We start from the raw sequence: 14,119 nt of genomic DNA, 5'->3' as shown, positions 1-14,119 counted from the left end.
CTACCCCCAACAGCAACTGTACCGAAAAGCTTCAGGGACAGTTTGTCCAGAGGGTCCGCTGTCTATAGAGACTTCTGAGAGGCCAAGCACCCTGAAAGAGCTGCGCATTCAACACCCTTCTCTCTGATTTCTTTCTCCAGGTTTGGCCAGACTCAATGCTGGTTCCCCATGAGGCCTCAGATCCTACCCACAGTCTGGGGGCTAGAGAGGCTAATCTCAAAGGGTGAGAAATGAGTCAGTTTCCACGCTCAGCTTCAGGTGTACGGCTTCCTGAAGCACAGACGAGGAAGCTCTAAATTTCAGAGTGATTGTTTTTTCTTTGCATACCATATCCGGAACTGAAACCACCGATTCATTTCACTTAAGCCCTCATACACTACCCTCAGATCATCAATAACATTCCAAATATGAGATACCAAGACTTCATCCACCGCGTCTTTCTGTCTCTTCTCTTCATGGTGATCTTGTTAGCGTCTTCCTCTTCTTCTTTTTGTGTTAGTCCTGACAACACAGGACTTGGAGGCCTTTGCTTTTTTCACAGGTGTTGGTGAGAATTAGGAGCCAAATAGCTAAAACTCTGCTAAGAGTTTGGGCTTACTCATAACTTTCTGCCTCCCTTGTTAGTCAACTTGGCTGCCTGTGAGTGTAAAGTCATTGACTCGATGTCCCAAGAGCTCCCACGCACGGCTTACCTCTTTAACCCATGAAAGCAGATTAAAAAATGGGATCTGTGGAGATACCATGCAAACCATCTTCACAAAAGAGGAGAGCAATGGAAAATCCATGCATCCTCTTGATGCTGGCCAGAGCATCAACACATTCGCAGAAGGAAAGGCCTCTGCCGTTTATATAGGATCTTACAATTTATAAACCACTTTCACATCCTTCCTCTTGATTCTCACCAGAACTTGTGAAACCAGCCAGATAGGCATTATCCTCCCCAGTTCAGAGAGGAGAGGACCCAGTGCTGATAAAGGTAGAATGATGGGCCCAAGTGGTGGTAGTGGAAAAGGCCAGAAACCCCGATGAGAAGTCAGGTCCAAGTACCGTATCCCTGTAACTCCCATCTGACTGTATATACATATAATATGACATCAAAATCCACGACCTCGTGCCACACAGTCATTTGTTGACATTTTTAAACTTCAGGTCTTCTGTAGGTCAAGGTGAATGGCTGTTGGTCATTACTTTTGTATAACTCTCTGGGCCTCGGCTTTCTTTCTTTAAAATACAGAGTTTTTAAATGCTGAGTTTCTTTCAGTTCTAACAGTCTGTTGGTCCTTGTGTAAGGGACTGCCAAATCTATGGGACAACCCAAAAACATTACCCCAAGTACTCGAGCGCTCCTTACAGAGCATCAGTCCTCAGGATGGTAGTAGCATTAGGTTAAAATGGTCGCCGCGGCCAAATAAGTTAGAGAAAAGCAAGATTATTCAAAATGAAACATTGCTTTGCTCCAGCCCTTCTCAGAGCCTTTGCATGCAAATCTACAGAGGAAGGGGGCTATGGATATGGAACATTCCTCTAAGTTGGCCCTAGAATAGGAATCTCATGGAATTAACATTCTATGGAGCATTTTCATTAATAGTGGGACACTCTCCAAGGATCCCATTGGCCTCTCAAAGCAGTAGCACAAATATCAAGTAATAGTTTACAGCCAGCCCAGCACCACCTCCCTCCACGACAGTCCACACCAGGACTGCACCTGTTAGGCAGTGGAGGGTGGTCCTCCGAACCTGCTACCACCTAGCATCAGGCAACCCAGCTGCACAATCTGGATCATAGCCCTTTAGTGATGGAAGCCTTTATACTGGAAAAAAAAAAAAAAAAACAGCAAAAAAACAAAAACAAAAAACACCAACCCAAAACAAAGCCTCCTAATACATCTGAAAACAAGGACTTCCACATGTTGCCTGAATATAGGACTAGCGGCAGTTCCTTTTATTGCCTTGGAAGGTTGTGACCCTTCATTTCCCTGAGAGCAGGACCCCATCATTCTCCTATTATGGGAAAGAAAGGTGAGGCTGCTCAAGGATTTCCTGTCCTGCCTGTAGTCCTTCTGCCTCCCGTGGCTCCCCCAGCATCTTCATTCTGTGGGAAAAGGACTCTAGACTCTTGGAGAGACTTGGGCGCTGTGGCAGACCACGGGAAGTCCTATCTGGTCTGCAGCCCCTCTCAGCTTGACTCTTCCCCTTCAGCATCCCCTCCACAGCCTCTGCTGAACAGCTGTTGGAGTGAGGAGCCTGCTCTCTCAGAGGCAACCTGGCTCCACGTTTGAAGAGTTTAGATTGCTCGAAAGTTCAGAACCACACTCCGTCTCGTGGGAACTTCTTCCTGTGGTTGGCTCCAAACACGTCTGATCCTGCTTCTACAAGCATGAACTATGTCTCTGCCAATCTTACAGGTGACTCTACTTGTCTGAAATCCAGATCTAAAAAGGTCCAAGAGCAGCGTGTACCTCCATTCCTGAGCCCAGCTTACCCTGCGGATTAACCTTCACCCACCTCTCCCAGTCCCCCTTGCTCTAGAGGGAAATAGCCTTTGCGGTGCCAAAGAAATTATTGACCTATTTGACTGGGGAATCCTGTACTCAGAGTTGAGACGTCCTGCCCTGGGTTTAGGTCCGCAAATGCCACCTTCAAGTTTAGTTGAATGCATCTGCTTTTGATCTCAGCCGCGCTTGTGCTCGTTTGAAAATTGTTAGCTGTAGGATAGACTGAGACAAGTTATCTTTAGTTCTAGAATGACATGAAACTTCCTAGTACCGAGCTATGCAAAAAAACTCAGGCTGAAAGAAGACACAAAAGCACACAGACAGTTAAAATGGCCTTGAGACTTCTGTTTAATTTGCAAGAAGACACTAATTATTTAGTTTATTTTTACTAATTATTTAGGAAAACAAAGTTTTCCTAATTATTTAGGAAAGTTACTAATTATTTAGGAAAACAAAAGTTTTTCTTTGACTGGGCTAGATGTTCTTCCATCTTTATCAACCATCTAGTTAGTGTTTTAAGATTCTACATGCATATTTTGCATTCATTATCTTATTTATCCTTATAACCATTTCAGGTCAGATACTATTGCATCATGTCATTACACTTCGTGAAGCTACGGATGTTTCTGAGGCTGTGGTTTATGTGCTAGCCTTTGAATCTCTTGTTCTATTGCTAGAATCCTGGACTGCAGTAGAAGTCCTGGGTTCTAACCCCTGTGTGACCTTACACCAGTCACTTTCTCTCTTTGACCCTCAGCTTCTCCTGTTGTAAAATGGAGGTGTGGGTGGGGTGAACTAGAGGAGCTCCAAGAACCCCAGTCCTGTTCAGCTTCTTGCATGTATTTATCCTTGTTGACAGCGTGAACAAAGAAAACAAACCACAGCTGGATCCAGGAAGGCAAACCTTTGCTCACGATTTGCCCGCACTCACGGTAAGTGAGAAAGAGTGTCTCATTATTTTCACATCTAAAAGGATAACATGCCCACAATCATTAATTACAATGGGCACAGTAAAGATTATGTTTTAATGTAGAAATCCGGTTCGGTTGAAGTAAGAACATTTCTGAGAGAAAGTTTTGAAGTTTTGAACAAGTTTTGAAACCACTAATGCCTTCCTGTGACAGTATGTGGGACCCAGTGGGGGTGGGGAGCAGTAAGCCAGACAGGTCGTCTTAGGGATAACCTCTTTGGTTTATGTAAAATACATGAGTCAAAGCAAATTCATTCTTGTAGGCTGCCATGCCTGAAAGAGAATGAACCCTCGTTCAAAAGAGACTGAGTCCTTCATGCAATTAATCAGCTACATCTCTGTGCCGTATGCTGCGATGTCTACTTTCCAGAGGAAAGATTATTTTCAGACCACATAAATGATGATGCTTTTGGAAAAAGAAAAAACAACAAAAGGAAAACCCACCTCTCTTCAATGATATGAGCTCGCTTATTGTTTTTATTTCGCACCCACAGTCTTGATGCCTATCATCTCTAAAATCATTTCAGTTTCCAAAAATCATTTGAAACACTCCCACACCCGGGGCTTTTGATAAACAGTCCAGCTTCTACAGAAAGAAATAGATGTGTGTGTGTGTGCGTGTGTGTGTGTGTGTGTGTGTGTGTCTGAGAGTGAGAGCCAAAGAAAGGCCAGCAGTGGAGGAGAGGACCAGGACAGGAAGCAAGGGAACCAGGTAGCCTGGATGCTTGCGAATAGCGGAGTAGCCTTTATTGTAACAACAAAGGCCTTCTGTGAGCATGGGTCTTCCCTCCACTGATCTCTCTTTACAGACTACAAGAAACTTTTGTGTAGTTTCAGTCAGATGTTAAGACTACAAATAAGGATTAGTGTTTTGGAGAACTAACAATGTCCCAGGAACCTTTCTGAGAGCTTTGACAGGTATGAGCTCATATAGTATCGACAAGTCGATGAGGTTGATACAATTATTATCCCATTCTACAGATGAAACATACTACCAAAAAAACCACCAAGATCCCTGAGAAATGAGCTCCCTAGTCTCTGGCTCATAAACACTGAAAGAAAGTCCTGCCTGGCCACCGTTAAGACTGAAGATGTCACCTCCTCTGGGAAGTACTTCCGGTAAGATGGAATCTTGTTCTCCTTTGAGCAACCAGAACTTTCTCATGGCACGGAAGCCACTGCCTTACACTATAGGAATCTGTGCACATGCCAGATCATCTCCATAAGACTCCAAGTTCCTTATGATCAGAGTGATAATAAAATCATCCCTGTTTCCCCACAGCCATAACCAAGTGCCTGGCACTGCAGAGGCACTTAAGAAATACCAGTTGAGTAAATGAAGGAAGAGACCCAAGTTTTAGACCTGAGTTCTCATAACCATGTTAGAAAAATCATGACAGTCAGATCTCTAGGATCAAAGGCAGCTGAATCTTGAGACAACTACCTGTTACTTTTAAAATAAAACATTCTATTGGTTTTTAGCCCTTTGGAGTTTTTGGTTTGTTTGGTTTTCCCCCTCCTGAATTCATCTTCACTCCTTGGATTGTGATGGCATGTGGCCTGTCATTCTGGCCTGCCAAATGGGTTTCAAAAGAATATATCATAACGAGAGAGAGAGAGAGCTTAAGTCATATAAATTTCTGTTTGTTTTACTCTCATTGCTGATCCTGAAGTTAACTTCAAGCAGGTTAAATTGATAAAGCTCACCTTAGTTTTTAAGAAGTCCCTCGTCCTTTTAAAAACAGAGAAGAACCCTTTGAGAACAGAGGCCAAACCTTACTTCCAAAGCATAGCATGATCGTATAGAAAAACTGGGATGCATCAGGATGGCTTTAATAAAGGTATGATCTTATAAGGAGTTCATGGGAATGGATAATCACCAAAAGATCATCCACCTTAATTCTCTCACTTGGCTGATAGGAATAATGAGGCTGAAAGAGAAAAAAAAAAAAGAAGAGTTGCCAAAGTTAACAGATCAATTTAATAAAAGCAGTAGGGATAGACTCAGGACAGTAATTCCTATATGAGGCAACTGTCCCTATTCTATTTTGCCTGCATTTACGACTAGATTACAAGTAAGCAGTTATTAAGATAAAGTCTATCTGGTTACATTTGGTATAGAAGTTTGATTTGGGTTTGAGAAAGTCCACTTTCTCAGGCTCAGGCAAAACCAATTTGAAGGGATTGGATGACAGGGGAGTCTATATTTTTGATCACATACTAAACATTTGTACCTACCAAGTCATGGCATGATAAATTAGTTGGTTGGCATCAAAAGTGCATGAGTCATTGTTCTCACCAGCAATAAATCCAATTGCTGGCACAGAGTGGATGAATGCAAAATGACAGCTGAGGTTGGAGCATGTTGGACTCCTTCCATCCAAGGTTCTTCAGTCTGTGTCTACGCTGGTACAAAATGTTACATTGTCCTCACAATAATAGTCAAGGATTTTGAAGTACTTATGACCTCTTAATGTTGCTGGTGGTTAAAAAGCCAATAAAAGTAGACTATGCCAGAGTGGGTGACAAGGACAAGAGGTGAAGTCCCAGCTTTGATTGTGATCCTGAACAAGAACCTGGAAAAGGCATGTGCCTCTGAGTTGCAGTTTCCCCATCTGAAACTTGAAGAGGTAGACCAAGGGATGTGTGGGGTCCCTTCCACTTCTAGGATTCAATTAGTCTGTGAGTGTTTCAATTTCTTCTTTCTCTGTTGTGGCTCTGTGAGGCCCTTGGGTGAACAGCAGCTCAGAAATTTGTCATTTTAGCTACCAGTAAGGATATTTGGGGGCTAGAAAGGCAAACCAGTCTGAGTCAAATGAACGGGCTCAGCCTCAGCCCTACACTTAGGTGATCTTGAGCAATATCAATTCCCTCTCTGAATCTCCAATTCTTTTGAAGAGTCCAAGTAATAATAGCTACTTCACAGAGTCATCTTGTGAGTTAAATGAGATTATGGAAGCGAAAGTGCTTACAACCGGAAAAGCATATGGAGCTGTGTGGGTGGGGATTAAGATGAAGATGTTGATGAGGAGTTAAGAATGCTTTTTGATTTTCCACAAATATACAAAGGTTCGGGGTCAACAGACAAGGCTAAGGAAGGAGACATTGTCTCTGAGCACTTGTGTTCTGCTCACCCAGAAATTACATATTTCTTTCCTTCATTTTTCCTTCCTTCCTCCCTCCCTTCCTTCCTTCTTTCCTTCCTCCCTTTCTTCATCCCTCCCTTTCTCTTCTCCCCAGACCAATAGAAATCATCACTTGTCTTATGTCTCAGGCCTCCCTTCCCCACCCTTCACTGCAGACCCAACTGGAATGTCAAACCATAACCCCTGTACAGGTATTTCACCCTCACTCCTTTAGTATTTTAGACCATCTAAAAGAAAATGGCAGGGGTGCTCCCTGCACCTACACATTTCCCTTTGTATTGAGGGCCAGCACAGCCTGGCCTCCCTGTGGCAATTAGAGCTCCTGTACCATCTCCAAGTCCTCTGGGTTACCAGAGTTCTGGGTACTTCACAGGTTATCTGGCATGTTTCTGGTGATGAAGCATGATAGTATCTGATAGGAATGACATGCTAGATAGAAAACACAGCTTTCCACCAGGATTCATCTTCTTCCAGCACTGCAAAGGACATTAGGAACTCCCTAGTTCAACCCCATTGTTTACAGATACACAAACCGAGCCCTAAAAAAGAGAAGCAGCATGCTGTGTCATTTGGAACTAGAGCCAGAAGGTCCATTCAAGGACATCTAGGCCAAACTCCTCATTGGTCAGATGAGGGAACTGAGGCCCAGCGATGTTAACTAACTTGCCCTGAGTTAAGAACTAGTACTGAAACCTCTGATTCAAGGTTCATATATCAGGGGCACCTGGGTGGCTCAGTGGGTTCTGCCTTCAGATCAGGTCATGATCCCAGGGTCCTGGGATCCAACACCACGTGGGGTTCCCTGCTCAGTGGGGAGCCTGCTTCTCCCTCTCCCTCTACTGCTTCCCCTGCTTGTGCTTTCTCTTTCTCTTTCTGTCAAATAAATAAATAAAATCTGTAAAAAAAAAAAAATGAAGTTCATATTTCATTTCAGGTAAGGTACCTATAAGATACGTACTGCAGACACCAGGCACATGAAACCTAGGTTTGAAGGACATGTACCCCAAACAACAGGTTATTGCATTCATGAAAATCAGGGGAAATCGCTTTATAGCCATATTTTGGAATCCCCATTTTCCTCTGCAAGAGATACATCGTATATTCCCATATACAGGGTATGATGAAGATAATAATTAAATTTGTGGTAAGGTTTAGGATATGTGAATATAGGCATAAAACATGTCTAGAATTATTTTCACTCCAACCCCAAAGCCCAAAAGAGTTTAACGAAAGTCAATTTCCTGTCATCAAGAAGCGGCTGACCTGCAGTGGCCCAAAGTGGGGCCCTACTGGAAAGCTAAATCAGGAAACAGCGAAGTCCATGTACATCTTGGGCCCTAGGCCTATTACTACAGCACTATCTGGCTCTGGGGCCAGGCCAGTGGTGTTCTGGTAAACGCTCAACAATTGGCTCTACAAGGGGAGGGCTGTGGTAAGGGGAGGCCCACATGTGTCATATTTTCCAATATTGGGAATATTGATAACCTCAAGAGCATATTTAACAGAAGGTCATAAAATAAACAGAAAGTGGTGAATTTGATTATTTATTACCATTGCTTTCAATATAATTTTTTGTATGTTTACATGATATAATATTTAGTAATGGCTGTGCTTTTCAACCAGTTCACAAAATTCCTGATAATTTGGGTTTTTTTAAAGATTTTATTTATTTATTTGAAAAAAAGAGAGAGAGCATGCTCATGGATTCATGTAGTGGGGAGGGGCAGAGGGAGAGGGAAACAGAGACTCCCAAGCAGACTCCCCATCGATGCGGAGCCTGATGGAGGGCTCAATCCCAGGACCCTGAAATCATAACCTGAGGCAAAGTCAGACACTTAACCCACTGAACCACCCAGGTTCCCCACAAAACTGACAATTTAGCAATCAGCTCTTACAAGCTGGAACAAGTCAGCTTCCACAGACCCCTGGGCCCTATAGGTCTGAGTCTGAATCCTGGCCCATTGTTCTGCCAGCTATCTGATGTTGAGTGAGGTTTTGAAATTCTTTAAGTTCTGTTTTTTCTTTTTTTTTTTTTTTAAGATTTTATTTATTTATTTGACAGACAGAGATCACAAGCAGGCGGAGAGAGAGAGGAGGAAGCAGACCCCCTGCTAAGCAAAGAGTCTGATGCCGGGCTCAATCCCAGGACCCTGAGATCATGACCTGAGCCGAAGGCAGTGGCTTTAGCCCACTGAGCCACCCAGGCCCACCAAGTTTTTTTTTTCAGCTCTGGTAACAGTAACAGTAACATCATGGGTTCACTGCTGATGCTTATATGAGATTTTGCTTAGCAGAGTGGCCATACACGCGAAATGCTCAACAAATCACTATTAGTGCTTCCAAAGCCAGATTCACTCACTCAATAAACATTTTGCAGGAATGTATTTTATAGGTGCCTTCTATTGTATGTGGTCTCCAGTATTAGGAGCTATACCTAAGGCTGCTAGAGAGTGCCTCAAACATTATTCTTGCCCTGCCCTCAAAGAGTTCCTGGTATAGTGGAATGAGGTATAAGACATGAACACCAGTAGTCATAGTCCAGAACAAGCTGTGACTAGCTCATGAAAAAGCAAAGAGCTTGGGAAGGGCAGGAAAGGAAGAGAAGGGGGAATTCAAGGAGGCCACTGTGGCTGAACCATAGATTTCAGAATACACTTGGGCAAGCAAGAATTTCGGAGAAACGGAGTCCCAAGAAGAGAGAGTAAAGGGAGCAAAGGCAAAAATAAAGGAACATAGAGGCAGAGACTTGTAAGATTTGGTGGAACAAAGAGTATAAAGAGGTGTTGAGAGGATTGTTGGAAAGGCAGACAACTCCCAGGTCATGTTAGCCTTGAATGCTGAGGAATCTGGTTTATGTTCACTTGGGTAACGTCGGGCCTGGGGAAATGTTTTCCTCTGATAAGTGCCACAAATCAGATCTTTTGATTACTATCATATTATTTTATGTATTTGTTCACTGAATGCATTTTTATGGTAACCATTTTTTCCCTTAAGAGTTAACTAGATAGCACAATATATTTTTAAACTAAGTAAATTTCCCCTGTGGAAAAAAATTCCTGTACTCAGGGATAGAAGGTGGCATTATAATTCCCAGTTGAAAACAAAATCATTATTTAAAGCCTTTGATAAATATTAGGAGGGCTCAAACCAGTGGCAGTATTTCATAAGTTTTGAATTGCCTACTGCATCCCTCGTACATTATGCTTCACACACAAAAAAGTCATATGACCTACATCTTTATCTGCTCCAGTCTTAAGCTTCTATATATAGGCTTTGGTTATGAATGTTTTTTCCTATGAAAAGGTCAGACTTTGCACACGTACCATCAATGCAAAGCCCTGCTTATTAAAAAGCAGGCAGGCGAGTTTGTAAAAGTCATTGAAATATTACTGATGTTGGGGGGAAAGCCTGGCAGTTTGCTGAAAAAAAAAATGGCCTCCAAACATTCTCGGAGAGAAGATGGGGAAGCCTCTCTCTTGTGATTACGGAAGCATTTTCCTTCTGCCCAGCGCGACCTTAGGCTGTCTGCGGCACCCTTGTACAGAAACAGGCTGGGACACGCCCACCCCCAGCTCTCTCGTGCATGCGGGTGCACACATTCGCCTTTGTCAGAGACACACCAAGCTCTGTTAACTCCCCCACCACACCTCAAACCCCCGTGGAACATCTGGAGGTGGAGCTGGGGAAGGTACCTCGGCCAGATAGATGCAAACCCAATTTGGGGTTTCCGGTCGTACGCAGAGTGCGGCAGCCACCCTCGGCCAACTTGCAACACCAGAGAGAACTTGGGGAGAGTTGAACTCTTACTTTTAAGCCAAAAGTTCACAGGTTCAAATGCCCCTCGAATGTCAGCTGCTCTGTAGGGCTAAACTTTGAGTCTGAATGCTCTGAAAAGATCAAGCTGCTTTAGGAAAGAGGTCCACCGATTTCATGATTTCATGCCGATGGTTTCTCCAGGAGATCAAGTTCTTTCCCAGCAGGAGATTAGTGAGCGATTATGTGAACTAGACATGATAGACACTTGCTTTAAGAGATAGGAAACCTAAGTTTAAAGAGTTTAAGTGGTTTGCTCATGTTCACTCAACAAGTCAGGCTCCTGTGGATTCAACATGTGGTCAAGGAGTCTGCGCTGGGATGGGCAGTGTTGTCACATAAAGCAGGGATGCCCTTATGCTTCTTCTCAATTGGTTAATATCTGTCTGTTAAGACAAGCCTCATAGGAGACCTTACAAAATAGGGATTGGCAGATTATATGAGTTGAGTATTTTTTTAAAGATTTTATTTATCCACTTGACAGAGATCATAAGTAGGCAGAGAGGCAGGCAGAGAGAGAGAGAGGAAGAAGCAGGCTCCCCGCCGAGCAGACAGCCTGATGTGGGACTCAATCTCAGGACCCTGGAATCATGACCTGAGCTGAAGGCAGAAACTTTAACCCACTGAGTCACCCAGGTGCCCCTATATGAGTTAAGTATTAAGTCGACAGTCGGGAGAACCGAATTATGGTTTTAGATCAGATGTTATCAGATGCTTATTCATTCAATCACTCATTCATTCATTCAGTAAACATTTATTGAGAACATGCCAGGTCTCATTCTACATACAGAGGGTACAGTGTTGTAAACAAAACCAGATGCCATCCTGATCCCCTGAAGCTTAGACTGGGGGCCTCCTATGTATACACGGCAGTTTCTTTATACTTTTTTTTTTTTTTTTTTGTGCTTACCCCCTTCCTCTGTCCTCTAGTGTGTGTGAGACCCTCAGAGTCAAGAGCCATGGCTAACTCACTTGTGAATCTCACTGCCTGGTACCCAGTGGCACTGGTGGTGGCAGGGATGATCTGTGAGGTTTCTTCACTTGTTCCTGGATCCCACCTCTTCAGACCCCTACAAAATTCCCTTGTTGACAGCTCAGACAAATCTGAGGATGTGGGGGTTACCAACATGGCGATATGAAATAAAGACATGCTTAGATTTGAATAAAGCAATGTGAGCACTTGTAGTTAAATAATTGGAAAGGAAAGGGGAAAAAAGGGAAGGGAAGAGGGAAAGAGAAGAGAGGAGAAGAGAAGGGAAGCGAAGGGAAGAGGGGAAAAAAAGAAAAAATAAATTCAATCTTGTGGTAGGAGCTGGCCAAGAATAGCAGCCTGCTTCGTGGAGTAAAGATTCCTTATCATTGGAGGGGTCCATCAGAGGCAAGGCCACCACTCAACTCCAACAAAGAAGTGAAAATAGGCAAGCATGGATGGGAACACACTACTCCTGACTGGAACCAGCTCTCCGTTATTCACCATTCTGAGTATCAGTGATGGTACTAAATCCCTGAAGTTTCATCTCCCTTTCCCAAAGAGGTCAAAATTGAAAAATTAACTTGAATCTAACTTCATCTTTACAAGTCTACAGACTATGGCAATAGTGTCGATCCAAGAAAAATGGCTTTCTTCTGTTTTATTAGCTTAACTCTCTTAAAATTCCACTTTTGATGCACTACTCACCAGCTCCAAAACCCTTCATAGTTCCCTACTGACTCCAGGCTAGGCTCCAATCGCTTCTTGTGTCATTCAATATCCTTCACCACCAGGCTCCGATACCTCTCCTTCGTAGCCTTACCTTGAACTTCTCTTCATCCACTACCTAGTTCCTTAGTCTGTTAAATGCAGAGCCTCTGGAACAGTCCTCCTCTTTTCCATCTCCACATTTTGTTTACATTATTCCAATGCCAGTCATATTTGTGGTATCTATTTCCTTCTTCCTTAGAGTCTCTCCTTATTGGCTTACGCTCCTGTGTCTTCATCAGCATGTGCCCAGGGCCCAGTCTGGCTCTCAGGTCAAGTTTACTGGCTGGAATTAACTTGGATTAGAAAACATTTTTCCATGCAGTGTGGCAGAAAGACACATTGGTTAAGTGCAGCCAGCCTCCTCTGGTGTGAGCCCTAGCTTTGCCACTTACTTGGGGATAATCCCAGGTGAGTTACTTAAACTCCCAGGGACCCAATTTTTTCATCTGTAGAATGGGAAAAATAATAACTCCTATCTCATGTCAGGAGGACTAAATGATTGATTTTTATGAAGTATGTACTTTAGTGTCTGACACCCACTTAGGTAGTGCCTATCTATCCTTTAAGGTACCCTTCTATTTCTTCCTCTTTCATGAATATTAATTCTATTTTCCATGTATAAAGCACTTCAGAGTTTACAAAGACCTTTCATATGTGTTTTCACATTTAATCATCACAGTAATATGTGAGGTAGGTGTTGCCATCCCCGGAGAGTTTGGGTGACACAGGTAAAAGCAGGGGGCGGGGGTGGTGACAGGAACTCAGCAGAGATTCTGGTTCTCTGTCCTGAGGGTGTTCAGACACAACATCTTGCTCCCAGTCTGGATCCTTGTGGTTTAGGGGCTTCGCACACTCCCAGAAGGCTAGACGGTAGCAGCTTACCTCCGCAGCAGAGTGTTCTGTGACCTTTGCTCTATCCCGTATGCAAACCTTCACTACGGGACACCAAATAAATGTAGCAGCAGAAGTAAACACCCAAGTTAGAAAGGATCTTGAATATCATTAAGTGTGACACTGCCCCCCCCCCAAAAAAAAGACATTTTACAAATGGGAACGCTGAATTCCAGGAAAGAAAACTACCTTTCTAAAGACCCACTCGTGTACATGCTCCTCAAGATAGGGTCATGTGCAGGTACTAGAGAAATAAGGACAAGGCTCTGGCTCTCAGGAAAAGCATAGTCTAATAAACTATGTTCTACACATCTTATTATCTCAAATGTCTAACTCAATGCCTAACACACAGAGTAGGTACACCATAAATGTCCCCTGAATAACTGAACAAATGAATAAATGAATATCACTCTGCAGCTCCTGGCTGAGCTGACCCTAGACCCTGGGCCCCAGATTACAAACATGGGCTACCCACTGCTCCTGCCTTCAGTTTCTCCTATCCAGACTCGCTTTTTAGTGAGGTTTGAAAAATAACTAATAAAATTGACAAATCATGTTTATTTAGGACGTAAAAGTGGATTCCTAGTCATCTTGTACTAGAGTTTGCTCTCTGTCTCTGCTGCAGGGACAGACACTGAGCAGGGACCCAGCAGAAGACCAGCTTCAACAGACCCAGGACCTACCCTATGGGATGCTGGCACTGTCTAAAATGTTCCTGTGTCTTGGTTGTACAAACAGAAAGCAGTATGTGATGCATATCAGCTTATGATGAATACCTCTAACATGTTTCACATCTTTCGTGATCTCACTTGTTTCATAGAATGTCCAAGCTGGCAGGTGCTTTGGAGATAATCAGGCTTAATAATTCCTTATAAAGAGAGACAAAAAGTCAAGAGTCAGAGGGGGTCATTGAGTAGCTCGTAGTTACACATCATGTCAGCAGCCCAGACTAAACTTGCCAGCAGGTTTCCTGGCTTTCAGTGAAGACATTCTTCCCATACTTCATATTGCTGGATTTGGCATTAAGCCAGCAGACCACACTAGTGCAAACTTCTCGAGAGCAC

General features: G+C 43.4%; 1 long non-coding RNA gene across 1 annotated transcript; it reads right to left on the bottom strand.

Moving 5' to 3' along the window:
* Positions 1-11,326: 11,326 nt before the first annotated feature.
* On the bottom strand, positions 11,327-13,893 carry LOC116587423. The gene is made up of 2 exons (XR_004284438.1): positions 13,832-13,893; positions 11,327-13,099 (listed from the first exon to the last, which is right to left on the bottom strand). It is a non-coding gene; the product is annotated as an uncharacterized LOC116587423 (long non-coding RNA).
* Positions 13,894-14,119: the final 226 nt, after the last annotated feature.

The sequence above is a fragment of the Mustela erminea genome, chromosome 1, assembly GCF_009829155.1.
Source record: "Mustela erminea isolate mMusErm1 chromosome 1, mMusErm1.Pri, whole genome shotgun sequence".
NCBI classification, from domain to species: Eukaryota; Metazoa; Chordata; class Mammalia; order Carnivora; family Mustelidae; genus Mustela; species Mustela erminea.
The sequence above is the reverse complement of the archived record's forward strand: the minus strand, read 5'-3'. Positions and strand labels throughout refer to the sequence as shown.